The sequence below is a fragment of the Meles meles genome, chromosome 16, assembly GCF_922984935.1.
Source record: "Meles meles chromosome 16, mMelMel3.1 paternal haplotype, whole genome shotgun sequence".
In the NCBI taxonomy this organism is placed as follows: domain Eukaryota; kingdom Metazoa; phylum Chordata; class Mammalia; order Carnivora; family Mustelidae; genus Meles; species Meles meles.
In genome coordinates, this window is record NC_060081.1 from 53,739,245 (window position 1) to 53,766,446 (window position 27,202).

The 27,202-nt window shown below is 42.8% G+C and overlaps 1 pseudogene; it reads left to right on the top strand.

Moving 5' to 3' along the window:
- Positions 1-27,202, top strand: part of LOC123926609 — a 39,101-nt pseudogene that overhangs the window by 193 nt on the left and 11,706 nt on the right.

Sequence of the window (27,202 nt, forward strand, 5' to 3'; positions counted from 1 at the left end):
GTTACCGCAGCGGCTGATGGACTGGGGGCAGGGGAGGTAGAAGGCAAAGGCCGTGGGGGGGGGGGGCGGGTGGCCTGGGCCCCCTGGGGTGAGACAGAGAGCGTGGGGGTCTGCGGCCCAACCAGAACTATGTAGCTGAACTCCCAGTATGTGGGGGAGGGATTACAGAGCAGACACTTGGACCCCTCCAGGCGGGAGGAGGCCGGGCGGGACTCCCCATCTCTCCTTCTTGGTTGGTTGCGCAGCAGTCTTGTCTCTTTTGTTGGGAGCTTCCTCTGCCCGAACCCCAATTTCCTGAGACCCACCTTCCACCCTCACACCCACACCTACACCCTGGCACCTGGAACTGGAATAGGGAAAATCTTTATTTTCTTTAACCTGTAACTGAAATGTAGCCTTTTGCTTCAACTATGGGGTGGGCAAGTAGCCACAGTGGAATTTGCAGCGCGTGTGGCTTTGTCACTCATCAAATGACAGATATTCTCCCACCACATTACAGCTATGGCAAGTGTCTCTAAATGTTGTTAGACTCATCACTTTGAAGTTATGGCAGTTAGTGACAGTTAATTCCCAGCTCTGCCACCAGATCTTAGCTAATGCATTATTTATTTATTATTTATTCAAAAATATTTTTAAGAATTTATTTATTTGACAGAGAGAGATGGCGAGAGAGGGAACACAAGCAGGGGGAGTGGGAGAGGGAGAAGCAGGCTCCCTGCCTGAGCAGTGAGCCGGATGCAGGACTTGATCCCAAGCCCCTGGGATCATGATCTGTACCCAAGGCAGAAACTTAACCATCTGAGCCGCCCAGGTGCCCTTGTATCTAAGGTTTTAAGTAAAGAAGCATATTTAAATATATCACAGATTTGTTTTAACATTTTGATTCCTGAATATAAATACACTTGGTTTCTTTTGTAATTTTTTTTCTTTTGTATTTTTTTTTAAAAAAAGATTTTATTTATTTGACAGACAGAGATCACAAGTAGAGTGGCAGGCAGAGAGAGAGGAGAAGCAGGCTCCCTGCTGAGCAGAGAGCCCGATGCAGGGCTCCATCCCAGGATCCTGAGATCATGACCTGAGCCGAAGGCAGAGGCTTAACCCACTGAGCCACACAGGCGCCCCTCTTTTGTAATTTGTTAAAAAATATTTTATTTATTTACTTTCAGAGAGAGAGAGAGAGAGCATGCACAAGCAGGGGGAGTGGCAGGCAGAGGGAGAAGCAGAGCCCGATACTTGATGCTCCATCCAGGACCCTGAGATCCTGACCTAAGCAGAAGGCAAACGTTTAACCAACTGAGCCACCCAGGCACCCCACATTTTTAATATATCTTAAAATGAAAATAATTACAAATAAAAGAAAGAGTGCCTCAGTGGAGGGGATGTTAGTCAATGTCATGAACAGGGAGAAGCTCAGCACCAGTCGTCCTTCAAGAAGGGACCTGCCAGTGGCTTGGTCCCACTCTTGGTTTCTCCTTAGGTCATGATCTCAGGGTCGTGAGTTTGAGCCTCACTTTGGGTGTAGAGATTACTTAAATAAATAAATAAATCCTTAAAAAAAAAAAAGAAGGGACTCACCCCCAGCAGGAAGACTTTGGCTGGCAACCAGCCAGGGTCTTCCTCAGTGGCAGAGAGTAGCCTGGCCCAAGATCACACCCTTCCCAGGTGGCTGACCTCCAATACCGATCTGGCCCCACTGTGGGCAACTGTGAAGGACTGTTTCAGCTCTGAGCTCCCCACAGGCCAATTGAGGACCCCACGGAAGTTTTCCCTCAACCCAATTCTGTATCCACCCCTTCCCTTCCACAGTTGTGGGTCCCCAGGGCGCTTGGTAATAACTTCTGCAGGTTAAACCCCATCTCCAAGTGCTCCCTGGGGGTGGGGGGAGCCCACCTTGCAATAGCACAGAAGAAAGGAGGCCAGTGTCAGAAGGAACAGACTCAGTGCAACCAGGCCCTAGATGTTGCCCTCGGGGAAGAGGAGACTGGCATGGCCCCAGCTACTGCAGCCCTCTTGGTGACCCTCCTCCAGGAGGATGCTGCGGCTGCTGGGGCTGGAACAGGTCACAGGGCCTGGCTGACCCTGAGCCACTCATGCGAGGTGCCTAGCACAGAGGGGCTGCTCAGGCTGACCTGATTACCCGTCAGAGACTCGTCTTGTTTCTCACCCAAATCAGCTCATTGGCATTGCTGGACTAGAAGGCCAAGGCCTTGACATTAGAAGCAGCCCAGGAAGGCCTCCTGCCTGTCCTTGGGGCACCCTGACCTCACCCAAGTTAATACATGCACATAAATTTCCTTAGCATAATGGCCCCTGCAGGGCTGGCACTCTGCCAGCTGTCCGAGGACTGCTCGTCTTAACATGCACAGGGTCCGGGGACAGATTCTGGCGATGCCAGTGAACCAGACAGACACAAGACCCTGCTCGCAATAGCTTATATTCTAGTAGAGTGTGGGGAGGCATCAAACAGTAAACCAAGCGCAGTAGGTTAGGAGGTAGTCAGGGCAATGGAGAAAAGCAGGGGCATGTTGTAATTTTTTTCGAAGGGTGCTCAATGTAGGCCTCTGGTGAAGGGGACAGCCGATGCTTGAAGGACCTAGGAAAGAGACAAGATGGGTATCTGAAAGGCAGACTTGTTTTCTGTTGCTACATAACAAATCACCACAAGTTTGGCAATTTAAAACAGCACCCACTTACTACTCCATGGTTTCTGTGGGTCTGGGCTCAGCTTAGCTGGGTCCTCTACTCACAGTCTCAACAGGGTTCAGGTCCAGATGTCAGCCAGACTGCATTCCATCCAGTAGCCTGGGAGATTGTTGGCAGAATTCAATCCCTTGCAGCAGTAGAACTCATGGCTGGCTTCTTCAAGGCCAGCACCAGAGGGAGAGAGACACTTTGGGGCTTCAAGTATCTGAGTAGATGGAAGCCTCTTTTAAAGGGTAACCTGATTAGGCCAGGCCCACCAGGGCCAATATTTTTGTTATTGTTCTTTTTCTTTCTTTTTAAAAAATTAACATATAATGTATTATTTGCCCCAGGTGTGCAGGTCTGTGAATCATCGGGCTTGCACACTTCACAGCACTCACCATAGCACATACCCTCCCCAATATCCATAACCCAACCACCCTCTCCATACCACTCTCCTCCTGGCAACTCTCAGTTTGTTTTGTGAGATTAAGATTCTCTTATGGTTTGTCTCCCTCCCGATCCCCTCTTGTTTCATTTTTTCTTTCCCTCCCCCGCAAACTCCCCACTTTGCCTCTCAAATTCCTCATATCAGGGAGATCATATGATAATTGTTTTTCTTTGATTGACTTATTTCACTCAGCATAATACCCTCTAGTTTCATCCATGTTGTCGCAAATGGCAAGATTTCATTTCTTTTGATGGCTGCATAGTATTCCATTGTGTGTGTGTGTGTGTGTGTGTGTGTCTCAAACACACACACACACACACATATATATATCACATCTTATTTATTCATTCATCTGTTGATGGACATCTAGGTTCTTTCCATAGTTTGGCTATTTTGGACATTGCTGCTATAAACATTCGGGTGCATGTGCCCCTTCGTACCACTACATTTTTATCTTTAGGGTAAATACCCAGTAGTGCAATTGCTGGGTCATAGGGTAGCTCTATTTTCAACTTTTTTTTTTTAATATTTTATTTATTTGACAGAGAGAAATCACAACAAGGCAGAGAGAGAGGAGGAAGCAGGCTCCCCGCGGAGCAGAGAGCCCGATGCAGGGCTCGATCCCAGGACCCTGAGATCATGACCTGAGCCGAAGGCAGAGGCTTTAACCCACTGAGCCACCCAGGCGCCCCTATTTTCAACTTTTTGAGGAACCTCCATGCTGTTTTCCAGAGTGGCTGCGCCAGCTTGCATTCCCACCAGCAGTGTAGGAGGATTCCCCTTTCTCCACATCCTTGCCAGCATCTGGCGTTTCCTGACTTGTTAATTTAAGCCATTCTGACTGGAGTGAGGTGGTTTTGATTTGTATTTCCCTGATGCCAAGTGATGTGGAGCACTTTTTCATGTGTCTGCTGGCCATCTGGATATATTCTTTGCAGAAATGTCTGTTCATGTCCTCTGCTCATTTCTTGATTGGATTATTTGTTCTTTGGGTGTTGAGTTTGATAAGTTCTTTATAGATTTTGGATACTAGCCCTTTATCTGATATGTAGTTTGCAAATATCTTTTCCCATTCTGCAGTTGTCTTTTGGTTTTGTGGACTGTTTTCTTTGCTGTGCAAAAGCTTTTGATCTTGATGAAGTCCCAATTGTTCATTTTTGCCCTTGCTTCCCTTGCCTTTGGCGATGTTTCTAGGAAGAAGTTGCTGCAGCTGAGGTCGAAGAGGTTGCTGCCTGTGTTCTCCTCAAGGATTTTGATGGATTCCTTTCTCACATTGAGGTGTTTCATCCATTTGGAGTCTATTTTTGTGTGTGGTATAAGGAAATGGTCAATTTCATTCTTCTGCGTATGGCTGTCCAATTTTCCCAACAAAAAGATTTTGTTGGGAAAACAATTCCCACCCCCGCAAATGTCCATTGGACATTCTTTCCTGCTTTGTCAAAGATTAGTTGACCATAGAGTCGAGGGTCTATTTCTGGGCTCTCTATTCTGTTCCATTAATCTATATGTCTGTTTTTGTGCTAATACCATGCTGTCTTGATGATGACAGCTTTGTAATAGTGCTTGAAGTCTGGAATTGTGATGTCACCAACTTTGGGTTTCTTTTTCAATATTCCGCTGGCTATTTGAGGTCTTTTCTGGTTCCATATAAATTTTAGGATTATTTGTTCCATTTCTTTGAAAAAATTGATGGTATTTTGATAGGAATTGCATTAAATGTGTAGATAGCTTTAGGTAGCATAGACATTTTCACAGTATTTGTTCTTCCAACCCATGAGCATGGAACATTTTTCTATTTCTTAGTGTTTTCCTCAATTTCTTTCATGAGTACTTTATAGTTTTCTGAGTAAAGATTCTTTGCCTCTTTGGTTAGGTTTATTCCTAGGTATCTTATCATTTCGGGTGCAATTGTAAATGGGATTGACTCCTTAATTTCTCTTTCTTCTGTCTTGTTGTTCGTGTATAGAAATGCAACAGATTTCTGTGCATTGATTTTATATCCTGACACTTTACTGAATTCCTGTACAAGTTCTAGCAGATTTGGGGTGGAGTCTTTTGGGGTTTCCACATAAAGTATCATATCATCTGCAAAGAGGGATAGTTTGACTTCTTCTTTGCCGATGTGGATACCTTCAATTTCTTTTTGTTGTCTGATTGCTGAGGCTAGGACTTCTAGTACTATGTTGAATAGCAGTGGTGATAATGGACATCCCTGCCGTGTTCCTGACCTTAGCAGAAAAGCTCTCAGTTTTTCTCCATTGAGGATGATATTCGCTGTGGGTTTTTCATAGATGGCTTTGATGATATTGAGGTATGCACCCTCTATCCCTACACTTTGAAGAGTTTTGATCAAGAAAGGATGCTGTACTTTGTCAAATGCTTTTTCAGCATCTGTTGAGAGTATCATATGGTTCTTGTTCTTTTTTTTTTTTTTAATGTATTGTATCACGTTGATTGATTTGTGGCTGTTGAACCAACCTTGCAGCCTTGGAATAAATCCCACTTGGATGTGATGAATATTCCTTTTAATGTACTGTTGGATCTTTTTGGCTAGTATTTCAGTGAGAATTTTTGCATCCATGTTCATCAGGGATATTGGTCTGTAATTCTCTTTTTTAAAGATTTAATTTATTTATTTGATAGACAGAGATCACAAGTAGGCAGAGAGGCAGGCAGAGAGAGAGGAAGGGAAGCAGGCTCCCTACCAAGCAGAAAGCCTGATGTGGGGCTCAATCCCAGGACCCTGGGATCATGACCTGAGCCGAAGGCAGAAGCTTTAACCCACTAAGCCACCCAGACACCCTTGTAATTCTCTTTTTTGATGGGGTCTTTGTCTGGTTTTGGGATTAAGGTAATGCTGACCTCATAAAATGAGTTTGGAAGTTTTCCTTCCATTTCTATTTTTGGGAACAGTTTCAGGAGAATAGGAATTAATTCTTCTTTAAATGTTTGGTAGAATTGCCCTGGGAACCCATCTGGCTCTTGTTTGTTGGGAGATTTTTGAGGACTGCTTCAATCTCCTTACTGGTTATGGGCCTATTCAGGTTTTCTGTTTCTTCCTAGTTCAGTTTTGGTAGTTTATATGTCTCTAGGAATGCATCCATTTCTTCCAGATTGTCAAATTTGCTGGCGTGTAGTTGCTCATAATATGTTCTTATAATTGTTTGTACTTCTTTGGTGTTGGTTGTGATCTCTCCTCTTTCATTCATGATTTTATTAATTTGGGTCCTTTCTCTTTTCTTTTTGATAAGTCTGGCCAGAGGTTTATCAATCTTATTAATTCTTTCAAGGAACCAGCTCCTAGTTTTGTTGATTTGTTCTACTGTGGTTTTTGTTTGTTTGTTTGTTTCTATTTCATTGATTTCTGCTCTGATCTTTATTATTTCTCTTCTCCTGCTGGGTTTAGGCTTTCTTTGCTGTTTTTTTCTCCAGCTCCTTTGGGTGTAAGCTTAGGTTGTATACTTGAAACCTTTCTTGTTTCTTGAGAAAGGCTTGTATCATTACATATTTTCCTCTCAGAACTGCCTTTGCTGTGTCCCACAGATTTTGAACAGTTGTGTTTTCATTATCAATTGTTTCCATGAATTTTTTTCAATTCTTCTTTAATTTCCTGGTTGGCCCATTCATTATTTATAGGATGCTCTTTAGCCTCCATGTATTTGGGTTCTTTCCAACTTTCCTCTTGTGATTGAGCTCTAGCTTCAGAGCAGTGTGGTCTGAAAATATACAGGGAATGATCTCAATCTTTTGGTACCAGTTGAGACCTTATTTGTGACCCAGAATGTGATCTATTCTGGAGAATGTTCCACGTGCACTAGAGAAGAATGTGTATTCTGTTGCTTTGGGATAAAATGTTCTGAATATATCTGTGATGTCCTTCTGGTCCAGTGTTTCATTTAAGACCTTTATTTCCTTGTTGATCTTTTGCTTGGATGATCCGTCCATTTCAGTGGGGTGTGTGTGTGTGTGTGTGTTAAAGTCCCCTACTATTATTGTATTATTGTTGATGTGTTTCTTTGATTTTGTTATTAATTGGTTTATATAGTTGGCTGCTCCCATGTTAGGGGCATAGATATTTAAAATTGTTAGATCTTCTTGTTGGACAGACCCTTTGAGTATGATACAGTGTCCTTCCTCATCTTTTATTATAGTCTTTGGCTTAAAATCTAATTGATCTGATAGAAGGATTGCCATCCCAGCCTTCTTTTGATGTCCATTAGCATGTTGTTTTCTACTCCCTCACTTTAAATCTGGAGGTGTCTTTTGGTCTAAAATGAGTTTCTTGTGGGGTGCCTGGGTGGCTCAGTGGGTTAAGCCTCTGCCTTCAGCTCAGGTCATGATCTCAGGGTCCTGAGATTGAGCCCTACATAGGGCTCTCTGCTCAGTGGGGAGCCTGCTTCCTCCTCTCTCTCTGCCTGCCTTTCTCCCTACTTGTGATCTCTCTCTCTGTCAAATAAATAAATAAAATCTTTAAAAAAATTAAAAAAACATGATGAGTTTCTTGTAGACAGCATATTGATGGGTTTTGTTTTTTTATCCCTTCTGTTACCCTGTGTCTTTTGATTGGGGCATTTAGCCCATTTACATTCAGGGTAACTATTGAAAGATTAATTTAGTGCCATTGTATTGCCTGTAAGGTGACTGTTACTGTATATTGTCTCTGTTCCTTTCTGGTCTACTACTTTTAGGCTCTCTCTTTGCTTAGAGGACCATTTTTAAGATTTCTTGTAGGGTTGGTTTGTTGTTTACAAATTCTTTTGGTTTTTGTTTATCCTGGAAGCTTTTTATCTCTCCTATTTTCAATGATAACCTAGCTGGATATAGTACTCTTGGTTGCATATTTTTCTCATTTAGTGCTCTGAATATATCATGCCAGCTCTTTCTGGTCTGCCAGGTCTCTGTGGATAAGTCTTCTGCCAATCTAATATTTTTACCATTGTATATTACAGACTTCTTGTCCTGAGTTGCTTTCAGGATTTTCTCTTTGTCACTAAGACTTGTAAGTTTTACTATTACATGATGGGGTGTGGACCTATTTTTGTTGATTTTGAGGGAGATTCTCTGTGCCTCCTGGATTTTGATGTTTGTTCCCTTTGCCATATTAGGGAAATTCTCTACAGTAATTCATTCCAATATACCTTCTGCCCCCCTCTCTCTTCTTCTGGAATCCCAATTATTCTAATATTGTTTCATCTTATGGTATCACTTATATCTTGAATTCTCCCCTCATGGCTGAGTAGTTGTTTTTCTCTCTTTTGCTCGCTTCTTTATTCTCCATCATTTGATCTTCTATATCACTAATTCTGTTTTCTGCCTCATTTATCTTAGCAGTGAGAGCCTCCATTTTTGATTGCACCTCAATAATAGTTTTTTATTTCAGCTTGGTTAGATTTTAGTTCTTTTATTTCTCCAGGAAGGGCTTTTATTTCTCCAGACAGGGTTTCTCTAATATCTTCCATGCCTTTTTCAAGCCCAGCTAAAACCTTGAGAATCATCATTCTGAACTCTAGATCTGACATATTACCAATGTCCCTATTGATTAGGTCCCTAGCCTTTGGTACTGTCTCTTGTTCTTTTTTTGTGTGTTTGTTGAGTTTTTCCACCTTTTCATTTTATCCAAATATGAATATATGAATGAAAAAATAAAATATTAAAAGGGTGGTGAAGACCGCAGAGAAGTGTATGCTAACCCAATCAGAAGAGACCCCAAATCAGGAGGAGAAGAAAGAAGGTAAAAAGAAATTTTAAAAAATTTTAAAAAGTATATTAGGGGCATCTGGGTGGCTCAGCGGGTTAAGCCTCTGCCTTCGGCTCAGGTCATGATGTCAGGGTCCTGGGATCGAGCACCGCATTGGGCTCTCTGCTCAATGGGGAGCCTGCTTCCCCCTCTCTCTCTCTGCTTGTCTGCCTACTTGTGATCTCTCTGTCATATAAATAAATAAAATCTATAATATATATATATATTAGACTGGTGAATAGAACAGAGCTACCCACTTGATTTTGGGTGTATTTTGGTCTCTTAGAAGAAACTGCCTCCCAAAATTTCAAAGAAAGGAAAACTTATATATATACAAAAATAAGGGTAAGCATGATGAAGGGATGGAATATGACTGTAAAGATGAAAATTTTTAAAAAATTCTAAAAAAGGAATTGATATGATCAGTTGGTTGGAAAAAGAAAGAAAAAGAAAGTGGAGAGAATTTTCTCAGGCTGGAAACTAGAACAAAGCCCTGTGTTAGATTTAGGGTATATTTTGACCTATTAGAAGAAATTGTATGTATACAAAAATTCAAGTTAGATAGAATGAAGGATAAAATATGACTATGATAATGATGGTTTAAAAAGATTTTTTTTAGGGGCACCTGGGTGGCTCAGTGGGTTAAGCCGCTGCCTTCGGCTCAGGTCATGATCTCAGGGTCCTGGGATCGAGTCCCACATCGGGCTCTCTGCTCAGCGGAGAGCCTGCTTCCCTTCCTCTCTCTCTGCCTGCCTCTCTGTGATTTCTCTCTGTCAAATAAATAAAATCTTAAAAAAAAAAAAGATTTTTTTAGAAAGGTATCATTAAGATAAACTAGTTTAAAAACGTTAAAAGAGGAAAGAGGAAGAGTTAAAAAATTGGAATAAGAAAACAATAAAATTTCAAAAATTTAATTAACTTTGCAAGACTAAAGAATCATGGGGAGAAAGCCATGAATTCCATGCTTTGCTTTCCCCTCCTCTGGAATTCCGCTATTCTCCTGGATCAGTGAGCTTGGTCTTGGCTGGATGTTCTTGCTGATCTTCTGGGGGAGGGATCTGTTGTAGTGAGTCTCAAGTGTCTTTGCCCGAGGCGGAACTGTGCTGCTCTTGCCAGGGGCCTGGCTAAGTAATCTGCTCGGGGTTCACTCTCAGGAGCTTTTGTTCCCTGAACACTTTCCGTAGAGTTCTGGAGGACAGGAATGAAAATGGCGGTCTCCCAGTCTCCAGCCCAGAGGAGCCGAGAGCTTGGGGCCCCACTCCTCAGTGCGCCCTCAGAGAAAAGTGGTCAGTCACTACCGTCTCCCTGGTCTCTGTGCTCCAAGCTCACCCGGCCTGTGACCTCACGTTTCTGTCTCTCGCGCACAGCCCCATTTGGAACCTCCAAACCGAGCAGATTCCTGCTGCTCTGCTCTTCTAGGCGGGTCTCCCCAGATCTGGCACTTGTGGGTTTTCTGCTCAAAGAGCAGTGGTGTGACTGTGCAACAGATCATGGTTTAAGGTAACCTCAAGCTGAGAGCTCGTTCCTTGGCTCCGTCTCTTTAGCCAGCTTCCCCACTCTGATACCTGTGAGCTCTGCTACACTCAGACACCCCCGATCCTTCTGGGACATGAGACCACACTGTCCCCACAAGGGCTCCACCCCTGCTTAGCCTCTGGAGTGATGTCCCTCAGTGGAGCAGACTTCTAAAAGTTCAGTTTTTGTGCTCTGCTGCTCCACCGCTTGCCGGAAGCAGTCCCCTCCCCCTGTGGTCTATCTTTCTGTCACTTCTCCGCATGTCCTATCTTTCAGAAAGTGGTTGATTTTCTGTTTCTAGAGTTGCTGCTCTTCTTCTCTTTGATCTCCTGTTGGGTTTGTAGGTATTTAGAATGGTTTGATAACTATCTAGCTGAACTCCTGAGACCTGATGTCATCTCAGTCTACAACTCCTCTGCCATCTTGACTCCTCCCCTTTTTCTTTCTTTTTTGCTTGAAACATTTTCATTTGAATAGAGTTGACAAACAATGTTATGTTAGTTTCAGGTGTACAACATAGTAGAATATCCACCAGTCTTTTAACTCAAGGTGAAACTGGTCAATTTGAGTAACTGGGGCCTTGAGTACATCTATAAAATCCCTTCACCTTTACTTTATGATGTAGTATAACCATGGGAGTGATATCTCATCATTTTTGCCATAGTCTTCTATTGGTTAGAAGGAAGTTACATGTCCTTGGGTCTCCTGAGTGGCTCAGTCAGTTGAGCATCCGAATCTTGATTTCATGGGTTGTGGGATTGAGCCCCATGTCAGACTCTACACTCAGCTCAGAGTCAACTTGGGATTCTCTCTCTCCCTCTGCACCTCCCCCCGCTCTCGTGCATGCTCTCTTTCTCTCTAAAGTAAATAAATGATATCTTTTTAAAAAATATTTTATTTATTTATTTGACAGACAGAGATCACAAGTAGGCAGAGAGGCAGGCAGAGAGAGAGGAGGGAAGCAGGCTCTCTGCTAAGCAGAGAGCCTGATATGGGGCCTGATCTCAGGACCCTGAGGTCACGACCTGAGCTGAAGGCAGATGCTTAACCCACTGAGCTACCCAGGCTCCCCATGATACGTTTTTTTAAAAAGATTTCTTATTTGACAGAGAGAGTCAGAACACAAGCAGGGAGAGAAGTAGGCAAAGGGAGAAGCAGGCTCCTCAGTGAGCAAGAACCCAATATGGGACTCCATCCAAGACCCTGGGATCATGACCTGAGCCAAAGGCAGCCACTTCATCAACTGAGCCACCCAGGCATCCTGAAATAAATAATATCTTAAAAAAAAATAAAGTTACATGTCCTACCCATATGCAACAGGAGATCACACAAAGGTGTGGCCACTAGGAGTAAGAACCATAGGGGTTGTTTTAGAATTCTGCCTGTCCTAGAAGGGGAGTATTCTCCACAGAGAAAATCACACGTGCACAGGTCCTGAGCCAGAAATGTGTGTCCATGTTCAAGGAGCAGCAAGGAGGTCAGAGAGGCTGAAGCAGAGTAACCAAAATCCTGGGGTCAGCATGGTAATGTGGGACAGGGTCACATACGGCCAAATGAAATGGGGACTCAGGAGGGCTCTGCATAGAGGAGTGATGTTATTGGACTTACACGTTATAGGACAACGTTGGCTATTGTGAAAAGACTGCGAGCAAAAGTGGAAGCAGGGAGGCTGGTGAGGAAGCTTCTGAAACAGTCCCTGCAAGGGATGACAGTGGGCTTGACCCATGTGGTGGGGGTGTGTGCTATAAAACACTGATAAGAGAAAATGAATATGACAAACAAATGAAAGGATATTCCATGTTCATGGATTGGAAGAATATATAGTTAATATGTCCATACTCCCCAAAGCAGCTACAGATTTAATGCAATCCCTATAAAAATATCAATAGCATTTTTCACAGAACAAGAACAAAGAATCCTAAAACGTGGACAGAAATACAAAAGACCTTTAATAGCCAAAGCAATCTTGAAAAAGAAGAACAGGGCACCTGGGCAGCTCAGTTGGTTAAGTGTGTGCCTTAGGCTCAGGTCATGATCCCAGAGTCCCAGGATTGAGTCCCACATCAAGCTCCCAGCTCTGCAGGGAGTCTGCTTCTCCCTCTGACTTTCTCCCCTCTCATGTTCTCTTTCACTCTCTCTCTCAAATAAATAAATAAAATCTTTTAAAAAATGAAAAAGAAGAACAAAACTGAAGGTATCACAAATGCAGATTTCAAGATATACTACAAAAAATATACTACAAAGCTATAGTAATCAATACAGTATGGTACTGGCCTAAAAACAGACACATAGGTCAGTGGAACATAATAGAGAGCCCAGAAATAAACCCATGGTTATATGGTCAATTAATTTTTTAAAAAGGAGGCAAGAATATGCTATGGGAAAGAGATAGTCTCTTCAATAAATGGGTGGAAAAACTGAACAGCTATGTGGAAAATAATGAAATAGACCACTTTCTTACACCATACACAAAAATAAACTCAAAATGGGTTAAAGACCTAAATGTGAGACCTAAAACCATAAAAATTCTAGAAGAAAACACAGGCAGTAACCTCTCTGACATCAGCTGTAGCAACATTTTCCTAGATAGGTCTCCTAAGGCAAGGGACAAAAAAGCAAAAATAAACTGTTGAGACTACTTCAAAATAAAGAGCTTCTGTAGAGCTAAAGAAACTATCAACAAAACTAAAAGACAACTTACTGACTGAGAGAAGATATTTGCAAATGACACATCTGATAAGGGTTAGTACCCAAAATATATAAAGAACTTATCAAACTCAACACCAAAATCCCCCAAATAATCCAATTTAAAAATGGGCAGAAGACATAAACAGACATTTTTCCAAAGAAGACATGCAGATGGCCAACAGACACATGAGAAGATGCCCAACATCACTCACCACCAGGGAAATACAAATCAAAGCCACAATGAGTTATTATTTCACATCTGTCAGAATGGCTAAAATCAAAACTCCAAGAAACATCAGGTTTTGGCAAGAATGTGGAGAAAAAGAAACTCTCATGCCCTGTTGGTGGGAATGCAAACTGGTACAGCCCCTCTGGAAGACAGTATGGAAGTTCCTCAAAAAATTGAAAACAGAGGGGTACCTGGGTGGCTCAGTATTTAAGCATCTGCCTTCAGCTCAGGTCATGATACCAGGGTCCTGGGATTGAGCCCCACGTTGGGCTCCCTGCTCAGAGGGAAGCCTGCTTCTCCCTCTCTCCCTGTGTCTTTCTCTGTCAAATAAATAAAGAAAATCTTAAAAAAATAGTATTAAAAAATTGAAAATAGAATTACCCTGTGATCCAGTAATTCTATTACTGGGCATTTACCCAAAGAATATGAAAACACTAAGTCAAAATAATATATGTACCCCTATGTTTATTGCAACGTTATTTACAAGAGCCAAATTACAGAAATAGCCTGAGTGTCCACCGAGAGATGAATGGATAAAGAAAATGCAGTGAATATGTACAATAGACTATTACTTAGCCCCAAAAAGGAATGAAATCTTGCTGTTTGCAACAACATGGCTGGATCTAGAGAACAGACCCTCCCCTCTCCTCATGCTCTCTCTCTCTCTCTCTCAAAGGAATAAATAAAAATATTGAAATAAAAATGGCACTTATCATGAGGAGCACTGAGGGATATATAGACTTCCTGAACGACTATATTGTGCACCTGAAACTAATAGGACACTGTCTGTTAACTATACTGGAATAAAGAGGAAGATAAAGTAAAGGTGCCTGGCTGGTTCAGTCAGTGGAGCATGGGACTCTGGAACTTGGGGTTGTGAATTTGAGTCCCACATTGGTGTAGATATTCCCCCAAACATTGGATTTTATTTATTTATCTGATAGAGAGAGAGCATAAGCAGGGGAGCAGCAGGCAGAGGGAGAGGGAGAAGCAGGCTCCCCACTGAGTAAGGAGCCGGATGTGGGACTCGATCCCAGGACTCTGGGATCATGACCTGAGCCAAAGGTAGCTGTTTAACCAACTGAGCTACCCAGGTGTCCCCAAAATAAAATCTTTTTAAAAAAAAGATAAAATAGAAATAGAATGCTATAGGGCAGTAATCTTCAAAAACCAAACCAAACACAGGTGAGCAGTGTCATCTTCCACATCAGTGGAAGGGCTCCCTGGTGGTGCAGGTGGGGAACTGGCCTGCAGGGACCCGCAGCAGTGGCAGGAGGAAGGGCAGGGCAGAGAGGATCTGGGGATGGTGTGCATGCATGTTCCACATAACCTTGGTCTAAGAGGTGGAAGCTGCCTTGGAAATCACTCAGCGACCAAGAACCACAGAAGCCCCAGTGAGCAGCTGCTCCTTTCTCTCCTAACAGCTCCGGAGTGACTTTTCTTGGTTTAGACCAATCGGTCTCAGCTTGCCACTATGGTGGGGAGATCAGCCCGCACACTGGTGCAGATTCAGAAGTGAACGCATCCCTGGGGCGGTCTCTGCGCGGGCACTAAAGCTAGCCTGCAGTAGGCTGTTCTGGGTGTTCTTTGAGCCCCGCTGCATGGATGGGGGCATGGTAAGACCACACAGTCCATGGCCCTTTTTTTTCCTAGACAGGAAGTTCCCTCAGGGGGCTCCCCGTCCTGCTGGATGTCCAGTGTGTCCCTGGATGTCGGCACTGGCAGTGGTCCCTGCTGCCATTTGGTTAGGCTATGGGCAGATGGCAGCCAGGTCAGCCCTGGTGAAGGGAAGTCCACACACAGCTGCCCCCCCCCCCGCCCCCCACTGTTCCTGTGTCTGGGAGCATCTGCTGTGCTTTATCTCCATTTGTTTTGGGCATCTGTTAGGATGTTGTGTCCTGAGGTGTAAGAAAAGCCAAAGAGAAGAAACTTGTAGTGTCTGAGCATGTTCAGTCATTTTTCTGTAGAAATGAATGATTATTCCTTTTTCTATTTACACCATTTCTGCTGTGAAAGGTTTTCTAGGAACGCTGTACTTTTAAGTACTGGGGGAGCCTGTACCCCATTCTGCAGAGTTAGTTTTTGTCTCCATGCTGCACAGAACATTCCATGACTTGTGGATTTTATCACTCAAACATGGCACCTTTGACTACCTTCACCCCTTTCTCCCCACTACCCCCAAATCTGGCAACCACAAATCTGGTCTCATTTTCTATGCATTCAGTATTTTTTTTTTCCCACGTGGAATGTCCATGAGAGCCTCTGGTGTTTTCTTTCTGTATCTGAGTTACTTAGCATAAGGATCCTAAGGTCGATGTTGCCATGTCTGGTTTTTGCGAATAATGCTGCCATGAATATGGGAGTGCATCTCTCTTTTGGAGGGAGAGTTTTTGTGTTCACCAAAAAATACTCAGTAGAGCAATACTGGGTCATGTGGTCGTTGTATTAATTTTTCCCAGAATCTCCACAGCATTTGTCACAGTGGCTGCACCAATTTCCATTTCCACCAGCAGTGCACAGGGTCCCCTGGTGTACACAGTTTCCCTGGTGTGGTCAAGGGTGTACACACCCTTGGTGTGGTCAAGGGTGTCTGTCTCTGGGACGATTGCCCTTCCCACAGTTGTGAGGTGATATCTCATTCTGGTTTTGACTTCTGTTTCCCTGACGACAATTAGTGATGTTCAACAACTTTCTCTGTGTCTGTTGGCCACCTGCATGCCATCTCTGGAAAGCATCTATTCACAAATTCTCCCAGTTTTTATTCAGTTTTTGTTTGGATTTGAAGGAGTGTTTTGTGTATTTTGGATATTAGTCTCTCTCAAACATAGGATGTGCAGATATTTTTTCTCATTGGGGAGGTTGCCTTTTAAGAGTTTGATGGTTCCTTTTGTCATGCAGAAATTTCAGTTTGGTGTCCTTCCACTTGTTTATTTTTGCTTTTGTTGCCTTTGCTTTAGGTGTCTGATGAAAAGTCTCTTCCCCAAAACTAATATTGGAAACTTACTATGTGTGTTTTCTTCTTGGAGGTTATCGGTTCATTTCTTATGTTCAAGTCATTCATCCATTCATGACTTGTATGTGCAGTGTAAGACAGTGATCCAGTTACATTCTTCTGAGTTTAGTGTCCAGTTTTCCCAGTACCGTTCACAGAAGAGACAGTCCTTTCCCCATTGTATATTTTCCGCTGCTGTGTCATAATTTAAGACCATACATGTGTGGCTGGCTGGCTTGCTTGCTTGCTTGCTTGCTTGCTTGCTTTCTCCTTCCTTCCTTCCGATCTTACAGTTTATTTGTTGGGAAAGTATTTTTCTTGTTGGAATATAGGCATGGTGGACTTCATTGGTGACGTCTTCATACTCTTTGTTAGGACATTTCTCTTAAATCGGTGTTTTTGTAAATGAGTAGCTGGGTGTATATCTTTCAACAGGTTGAACATTTGGGCAGAACTAAGTATTATATTCTTCCATCAGATACCAGATTTTGTCTGGCTGTCTTCTTTTGTGATGTTCTCAGTTGTGATGATGGATATCTATATTTCCTTTTCTGTGATAGGTTTATTAAAGCGAATTTAATTTTTCCAGAAGTTTGGATTCTAAATAATCCTTATTTTATAATATATATTTATATAAAACAGCATGTTTAAAAATGTATTTATTGGAAGCAAACATTGGAACAAGACATAAATATGAATTCCCATTCAGAGTTAATAATTCTATCAGAGCTAAGTTTAAATATACCTTTAATATACGAATGAATAAACTTTGCCAAAAGTACTATGTTCATCAGTTTCCGAGCTTTCTGTTTCATTCCATTGACCTGTGTGTCTGTGTTTATGCCAGTCCCATACTGTTTTGATGACAACAGCTTTGTAGTCTAGCTTGAAATTGGAGTGTGCTGACTCCAGGTCACTTAGTCGTTTGTTTTCTTTCCTTCTATCAGTGAGATTATTTATTTATTTTTACTTAGTTTACATTTGTATTCTAAATGTTTTTCTTTCACTTCTTTTTTATTATGATCATATAACGTGTTATTTGTTTCAGGTGTACAGGTTTGAGATCCATTTTCCACTGCACGCGGTGCTCACCACAGCATATACCCTCCCCATGCCCATCACCCAGCCACCCCATTCCCCCACCCTCCTCTCCTTCAGAAAAGCTCAGTTTGTTTCCTGGATTGTGTCTCTTTTGCTTTGACTCCCTCTCTGGTTTCATCTTACTTCCTTTTTTCCTCTCTTCCCCTATGATCCTCTGTCTTGTTTCTTAAATTCCACATATCAGTGAAATCATATGATAATTGTCCTTCTCTGATTGACTTATTTCACTTAGCTTAATACCATCTAGTTCCATCCATGTCATTGCAAATGGCAAGATTTCATTTTTTGATGGCTGCATAATATTCAGTGGTATATATACCCATTTATATCCATCTGTTGATGGACGTTTAGGCTCTTTGCATACTTTGGCTCTTGTTGGCATTGCTGCTATAGACATTGGGGCACTGGTGCCCCTTCTGATCACTACATTTGTATCTTTGGGGTAAATACCCAGTAGTGTAATTGCAGGCTTTAGGGTAGCTCTATTTTCAACTTCTTGAGGAACCTCCACACTCTTTTCCAGGATGGCTTCACCAGTTTGCATTCCCACCAACAGTATAAAAGTGTTCCCCTTTTTCTACACCCTCACCAACACCTGTCATTTCTTGACTTGCTCATTTTAGCCATTCTGACTGGGGTAAGGTGGTATCTCATTATGGATTTGATTTGTATTTTCCTAATGTTGAGGGATGTTGAGCACTTTTTTACATGTCTGTTGGCCATTTGGATGTCTTCTTTGGAGAAATATCTGTTCATGTCTTTGGCCTATTTCTTGGTTGGATTATTTGTTCTGTGTGTGTTGAGTTTGGTAAGTTATTTCTAGATTTTGGATACTAGGTCTTTATCTGATATATCATTTGAAAATATTTTCTCTTGTTCTGTTTGTTGTCTTTTGGTTTTGTTGACTATTTCCTTTGCTGTGTAAAAGCCTGCTATCTTGATGAAATCCCAACAGTTCATTTTTGCTTTTGTTTCCCTCGCCTTTGGAGACATGTCTAGCAAGAAGTTGCTCTGGCTGAGGTCAAAGAAGTTGCTGCCTCTATTCTCCTCAAGGACCTGGATGAATTCCTTTCTCACATTGAGGTCTTTCATCCACTGAGTCTATTTTTTGTGTGTCGTATAAGGAAATGGTCCAGTTTCATTCTTCTGTAAATGGCTATCCCATGTTTCTAGCACCATTTATTGAAGACAATTTTTTTCTCCCCATTGGATATTCTTTCTTGCTTTGAGGAAGATTAGTTAACCCTAGAGGTGGGGGTCCATTTCTGGTTTCTTTCTTTCTTTCTTTGATCTGTGTGTCTGTTTTTGTGCCAGTACCGTACTATCTTGACATTACAGCTTAGTAATAGAGCTTGAAGTCTGCAATTGCGTTGCCACCAGCTTTGGCTTTCTTTTTCAACATCTCCTTGGCTATTCAGGGTCTTTTCTGCTTCCATACAAATTTGGGGTTTATTTATTCCAGTTCTGTGAAAAGTGTGAATGGTATTTTGATAGGGATTGCACTGAATCTGTGGATTGTTCTGGGTAGCATAGACATTTTCACAATATTTGTTCTTCTAATCCATGAGCATGGAATGTTTTTCCATTTCTTTGTGTCTTCCTCCATTTCTTTCATGACTGTGGTATAGTTATCTGAGTACAGATCCTTTGCCTCTTCGGTTAGATGGATTCCTAAATATCTTACGGTTTTGGGTGCAATTATGCGTGGGATGGACTCCTTAATTTCTCTTTCTTCTGTTGCATTGTTGTTGTAGACAAACCCAAGTTATTTCTATGTATTGATTTTATATCCTGCCACTTGATGGAATTCCTGTATGAGTTTTAGCAATTTTGGATTAGGGTCTTTTGGGGTTTTCCACAGACAGTATCCTATTGTATGCAAAGGGTGAGAGTTGACTTCTTCTTTGTAGATTCAGATGCCTTTTATTTTCTTTTTGTTGTCTGATGGCTGAGACTAGGAATTTTGTACTATGTTCAACAATAGTGGTGAGAATGGGCATCTCTGTCGTGTTCCTGACCTGAAGGGAAAAGATCTCAGTTTTTCCTCATTGGGAATGATGTTCTCTGTGGGTTTCCCATAGATGGCCTTTATGATGTGGAGGCATGTACCCTCTATCCCTCCACGGTGAAGAATTTGGATCAAGAAGGGACACATTAATTTTTCAAATGTTTTTTCTGCATCTTTTGAGAGGATCCTATGGTTTTTGTTCTTTCTTCTATTAAGGTAGTGGGTTCCTTTGATTGATTTGTGGCCGTCAAACCACCCTAGCATCCCAGGAATAAATTTGATTTGGTCGTGGTGAATCATCCTTTTAATGGGCTGTTGGATCCTATTGGCTAGTATGTTGGTGAGAATTTTTGCATCCATATTCATCAAGGATAGTGGCCTATAATTCTCCATTTGGGTGGGGTCTTTATCTGGTTTGGGGATCAAGGTAATACTGGTCTCATCAAAAGGGTTTGGAAGTTTTCCTTCCAGTTCTATTTTTCGGAAAAGTTTCAGAAGAAAAGGTATTAAATCTTCTTTATGTTTGGTAGAATTCCCCTGGGAAGCCATTTGGCGTTGGGATCTTATTTCTTTGGGGATTTTTGATGCCTGCTTCGATTTCCTTGCCGTTTATGAGTCTCTTCAGATTTTCTTTTCTTCCCAGTTCAATTTTGGTGATTTCTATGTTTCTGGGAATGCATCCATTTTTTCAAGACTGCCTGATTTGTTGACATAGAGTTCCCATCCTATGTTCTTATAAGAACCTGACCTTTTTTGATCCCATATGAATTTTAGGACTTTTATTTCTTTGAATAATGCTATTGGAATTCAGATAGGGATTTCATTCCATTTGTAGATTGCTTTGGGTATGGTGGACATGTTAACATCATTAACTCTTCCAGTTAATGAGCATGGCGTATGTTTCTGTTTATTTGTGTCATTTCCCAAATCTTTGGCCCATACATTCACGCACCAACGTGCGTATATTTTTCCTTCCTTTTCCACCATCTCTTCAGTATACCAGGTCTATCTCCTTCTCGGTTACTTTTATTCCTAGCTGGTTTTTTTTTTCCTTGATGCAATTGTCAGTGACATTGCTTTCTTAATTTCTCTTTGTGAAAGTTGGTCATCAGTGTATAGAAATACAAGTTGGGGCACTTGGGTGGTTCAGTCAGTTAGGTGTCTGCCATCAGGTCAAGTCATGATCCTGGGGTTTGGGGAATGAGTCCAGCATTGGGCTCCCTCCTCAACAGGAAGTCTGCTTTTCCCTGACTCTCTGCTGCTCCCCCTCCTTATGCTCTGTGTGTGTGTGTGTGTCAAATAAATACATTCTTTTAAAAAAAAGAGATACAACATGTCTCTGTATATTGACTTTGTATCCTGCAGCTTTATTGAATTTGTTTATTTTAATTTATTCAAATTGTTTATTTGTTAATAAAAATTCATTTTTTTGTGGACTCTTTAGGGATTTCTACATATGGTATCATGTCATCTGCAAATAGTGACCATTTTCTTTTCCTATTTAGATTTCATATCTTTTTTTTTTTTTTTTGTCTAAATGGTTTGGCTAGGGCTTTCAATACGATGATGAATGAAAGTGGTAAGAGTGGGCATCTTTATCTTGTTCTTGCTAATGGAAAAGTTTTCAGCCTTTCACCCTCAAGTATGTCAGCTGTGGCTTTTCATATAGGGCCTTTGTTTGGTTGAGGTATGTTCTCTCAGTACCCAGATGGTTTAGAGTCCTTATATAAATGCATATTGAATCTTGTCAAATGTTCTTTCTGCATCTATTGTAAAATCCATATGGTTTCAGGTCTTCCACTGAGGTCTTGAAACTGTTTTGAGTTTGTCTGTATGGCGTAAGGAAGCAGAGTAGTATCATTCTTCTATGGGTAGCTTTCCAGTTTTCCCAACACTGTTTGCTGTAGAGACTGTCCTTTTCCTTTTTGATATTCTTGCCTGCTCTGTGGACGATTAAGTGGCCACAAAATTGTGGGTTTATATCTGAGCTTCTATCCTGTTCCCTTGGTCGCTGTGTGCATTTTTGTGCTGGTACCATCCTGTTAGGATGACTACAGCTTTGTAGTATAACTTGAAACCCTCCAGCTTTGTTTTTCTTCTCAACATTGTGTTGGATGTTCAGTGTCTTTGGTGGTTCTATGCAAATGTTTAGGAGTGTTTGCTTGAGTTCTTTTGTTTAACTTAAATTCAATGAACCAACTTATAGTACATCATTAGTTTCAGATGTAGTGTTCAATAATAGATCAGTTGTGTATAACACCTAGTGCTCATTGCATTATGTGCCCTCCTTAATGCCCATCACCCAGTTACCCCATCCTGCATCCACTTGCCCTCCAGCAACCCTCAGTTTGTTACTGTTATGAAGAGTCTCTCATGGTTTTTCTCCCTCTCTGATGACTTCCCATTTAGTTTTCCCTCTGATCCTTTATGGTGTTTCTTTTATTTCACATATGAGTGAACCCATGTGCTGATTGTCTTTCTCTGATAGACTTATTTCACTCAGCATAATATCCTCCAGTTCCATCCAGGTGGATATGATGGTAAGTCTTCACCCTCACTGATGGCTGAATAATATTTCATTGTAGATATTACCCACCTCTTCTTTATCCATTCCTCTGTCCTTGGACATCTGGGCTCTTTCCATAGTTTGGCTGGAGTGGATATTGCTGCAATGAACATTGGAGGCTTTACTTTTCACTCAATCTGTATCTTTGGGGTAAATACCTAGTAGTGCACTTGCTGGGTCATAGGGTAGCTCTATTTTTTTTTAAAGATTTCATTTATTTATTTGACAGACAGAGCTCACAAGTAGGCAGAGAGGAAGGCAGGGGGGTGGGAAGCAGGCTCCCTGGAGCAGAGAGCCCAATGCAGGGCTTGATCCCAGGACCCTGAGACCATGAACTGAACTGAAGGCAGAGGCTTAACCCATTGAGCCACCCAGGTGCTCCGGGTAGCTCTATTTCTAATTCTTGAAGAAACTCAATAACATTGGCAGAGTGGCTGTACAAGCTTGCATTCCCACCAGCAGTGTAAGAGTGTTCCCCTTTCACTACATCCTTGCCAACATTTGTTTTTCCCTGCCTTGATCATTCTAGGCATGCCAACTGTTGTAAGGTGGTATTTCATTGTGGTTTTGGTTTGTGCTTCCCTGATGGCTATTGATGTGGAACACCTTTTCGTGTGTCTCTTGGTCTCTAGTATGTCCTTTTGATAGAAAGGCGTGTTTATGTTTTTACCTATGTCTTAAGCTAGGATAAGGGTAGTCCCAGGAGCATGGAAGTTGTGATTGGCCTAGCTGTGGAGAACTTCAGAGACATCTGAATTGAGGGCTAGAGTTAAGGAGAGTATCAGTCTCAGAGTTTGCATTCAGTATGTTATGAAAGTATAAATAAACAGGGATTTTTCAAGATTTCATTCAGATTTCTCCTGCCCTAAATACTTTCTGGAGTTCTAAAAGGCATGATTTCTGACTTTGTTGTAGGATGAGTCCTCTGCTTCGCTTAGGTGTCCCCATTCCCTGGGGATTTGGAGCCAGGCCTCTGGGAATGGTCCTTTAAAAAACCAACCTAGGGTTAGGATTGGGGCCTAGGATCATGGCAGGTTCAACCTGCCAGCTGTGTGGCAAGACTCCCTGAGGGCTGAGTTGAGGGCATGGGTGAGGGTGCATGTCAGGCCTCAGGCTTGTGTCCAGCGGGCCACTGAGTGCGGGGGGCGGCCTCAGGTGGGCATGCAGATTTCTCCTGCTCTGAACTGTTTCTGGAGTTCCAAATGCCATGATTTACTTCTGGGTGCCAGGTGGAGTCCCATTGCTCAGTGTCCCCAGTCCCTAGGGCTTTGGCACCAGGTCTCTGGGACAGACCCCTCTGAGCTCAACCTAGGGTCAGATTTAGGGTTTAGGGTCACGGGTTAGGGACAGGGGTTAGGGTTAGGGTTTAGGGGTTTGCTAGGGTTAATTTATTTGCCTTTAATACAAGATGTCCACAATTAAATTAGACATTTTATTAGAGCATTTTACAGTGAGTAAAGGTTAGCATGTAACCCAAATAGTTATGGAGAAGAATCAAATGTACCAAAGCAATACTTAAGACAATATTTCTTGACATTTATGTTCTATGGTCAATCTTCCAGATAGATTCACGGGCCCTGTCTTTCTGGTCTTGGCTAAAAGCATCTTCTCAGTGGGCTTCCTTAATGTCTGCATAGAATGGCTCTCTTAGTCCTTAACTTGCATTCCTTCCTATTGTTGATCCATTGATTAGATCCCATATCTTTGCAAGCTCCTAGAGGTATATGTTTGCATTAAGTAGATACTCCATAATATGTATTAATCGAACAAGTATGGCTTTCTTTTTAATAAAAAATAACCATGTTTTATCAGTGAATTTTTTTTTTTACCATATCAGAATATATTTGGAGAAAGCTATTGCTCCATGAATAAACACCTGTCAAGGTTGTGGCTTTATTATGTCCTGTGTCATGCTTCCCTGAGCTGGCCAGAATGCTCATGACACATGTATGAAGCTCAGCTTCAAACCTTAAGGGTGAATTCTGTGAAGGTGCTAGGGGGCATTTGGGAGGCTTGTCCTGCAAGACATCACCATGTCATTTGGAACCAGATGTGATGTGAGCACCCTCTCTTTTCCTAGCTTTTTCCATCTTCCTCTACCCCCTCCCCCCACCCCCCCACCCACCCCCGCCGTCAGCATATGGGTTTCCTACCAGCCATATCTTTCCAGACAATCTCTGAGATGGCCTATATGGGATTCCATTGACATCACAGAGTCTTATTATAACCAGTGTCAGAGGTTTCTGTGGCCCTGAAATGACCTTTATTCCAAGAGTATGCCCCATGAAGAGTCCCATGAGAGTCTGGGAGTCCGGGAAAGATAAATGCGTGATTGCAGCTCTAACCAAAGCCTCTCTGGGTTATCATGCTAGAGGCCATCTCACCTCTCAGTCTGGCTCTTTCGCTGGTTTCCAATACAGCCTAGGAGAGTCACTTCGTTGGAGCTTCAGGCTCATCATTTCTAAAATGAGGAAATGATTTTAGATTAATTGATTCATTCAAGACTATGGAATGAACCCCTAGGAAGTTCTGGGCAGTTTCCAAGATGGATTCTATCTCAGGAGTTCTGACTTCCATCCTCCCCACTCCTATTGAGTTCCCCCACTGGACACAATGGCTATTCCAGGGAAAGTCCCCAGGAAAACACTGGACAATCAACTGTCTTCAGGGTGTACCCCCATGCCATCTGATATGGCTGAGGGGCCGTGAGCAATTCTGAACCCAAACCAAGGTTTTGGCTGTGCTGCCTTATTTGCACAAAAATAACAGTGTCTGGATCAGGCCTTCACTGCAACAGCTGAGCCAGCTTAGTGAGGACCTTGCCCAGGACACTAGCCCCATGACGCTGTGAGGGCACTCGGAGTCCAAGGTTAAGTCACGCAATGCAACAAGTGATTCTACATCAGGGTAGATGATGCAAGGTGCAGTTTCACAGCAACATGACAAAAAGCCATTTAACTGACAGAATAATATGTAGTTAAACGTATTCTGTACTCTGGCAGTGATGGGAAAAGTGAATGATGGGGTCAGAAAGGGGAACGGGAGTTCCAAGAAGCAGGCCAGAGTCAACAGGAGGTAGGGTGTGTCTCGTGGAGGAAGGGACCAGGAGGGTCGTCACGGGTTACAACATTGAAGCATCAGGGTGTGTGCTCTGCCTGGCCCACGACCCCCAGGGGCACTGGGGGCAGTCTAGCTCCAGAGGATCTGCAGACTGCAAATTGGCCTCCTGGTCTGTCTTCTTTGTTCTTGGGTGTGGCTCTTGCCCTGCTTCTGGAGGCTGTTGATTCTCCTTTGTTTTCCTCTGAGCTGCACTATTTTGTGTGGATTCAGTGCTGTTACTTGACACAAATTCTTCCTGAAAAGAAGTGGAATAGAAGTCATCCTTGTTTCCTAAGTAGACCTGAATGGATTCAATAGTCATAGCCTTTTCCCAGGCCCCTGGGCCTTCACCTGCTCGCCAACTCCGAGATTTTTGAAAACATCTTCTATTCTTAACAAGTTGAAAGAATTAGTTTGGTTTTTAAAAAATCCAGCAAAGTCACACTTTTCGTAATCTATACAATGATCTGTAAACATTGAATGAACAAGGTTTGACAGTATGAAGAATTGGCTTTGCAGTGGGATTTGTGGCAATCTTTACTCACTGATGCCCCCGTGTGGCCACTCTCCAGATAGCACGTGGTGGAGGAGTGGGCCTGCTCACATGCACAGGACGTGATCTTTTAGTTTTTTGCTATCTGCCTCCCCTTTTGGTCACCCTGGTCCTGAACCTTTAGCTCCTGTGAGAACTTGGGTTTGCAGATTTCTGTTGACCTTTCTAAGTTGTAGATCTGTGTTGCTTTTGTTCCCTGTCCTTGGGTTAGAGATGAAGGTGTGAAAAGTCATCATACTCTAAAAGCCACAAAAAGAAATATCAAGTGTACTCTGCCCCCGGCACCTCAGGCTTGAAAGCAATGGCCAACTACATATTTATGTTCTACATAATCAGCTTTTGTGACTCACAGATGTATGTGAAATGAAATCGTACTGAAAGACATATTACCGAACTTTTGCCTTGCAGAAGACTGTTTAGGGACACCGCCCCTTGCCCACCCTGTGATTTCCAGTCTGGACAATGCCCGGTCACATTGACACGTGTAGCCACACAAGGACACAACTGTGACATCCTCCTGAAGCACTCCCGGTCCCCTTGCCCTCCTATCTGACCTACCCTGTACACCCCCGGTCCTCCCACAGCTGTGTAGTGACACAGCTGTGATGATCCTCCTGGATCATTTCCAGTCCCCCTTCCCCCAGGTCTGGCCAACCCTGCACACCCCCAGTCCTCCTGAGTGTCCCCTGTCATGGCACTTGTCACACAAGGCTGTCATTTGTTGTCTCTTGGTCTGTCCTTTCTGCTTGGAGTAGATCTCTCTCACAGATGCCTGGCTGGATGACAGGTGGATGAAAGGTTTCAGTATCTTTTGTCCTGGAACAGCAGGCATCCTTCAAAACCCTGATGGGCAAGGGAGTCTCTGTTCCTCTGTGTGCCCCCAGCCTTGGTGGGATATAGTGTCCAGAACAAGGGATTTGGGAGTCCTCCCAGGTGAAGTTTGTTCTATGAAGGTGGATTCCTTCTGAGATCATTGTGGAACCACATTACGTGGCTGTCCCTGTGCGAGAGAAAGCATGCCACTGTGTTGTATTCTCCTTCAACACTGTGGCTAACAAAGAGGAAATACACACTCACACTCACAAGTGCACACTTACACCTCCGTTTCTGGCCATCGCTACCATGTAAACTACACTGAATTCCTGTTGGGCTGCAAACATGTAGACATGCCCTTCAAGGTACAGATGGAGAAGGATAGATATGGAGTTCTGGCTAAAAAGATGGAGGTCCTTGCCTCTGGGGGTGAAGAAAATAGATTTTACCCAGAAGGTGCTCCATTCTACTCAAAGAAGTGATATAATCCTAGGATCTTTGAGACCAGGGATCGGCACAGACTTTTCTGTCAAGTCTTCTGTAAAAATTTTCTGTTAGGCGTTGCAGTCCGTGTGGCGTCTGTGACAATGACTCCACTCTTGCCTTGTGGCATGAAAGTAGCCGCAGACCGTCCATAACTCATGTTCCAGCCACACTTGGTTGAGAGAGTCCGGGGGGAGGTCTATTTGGCCCATGTGTGGTGGTTTCCCACATGCCAGATCTGCAACACAATGGATGATGGGGGAGAGAGCACTTCCTTCCCAATGG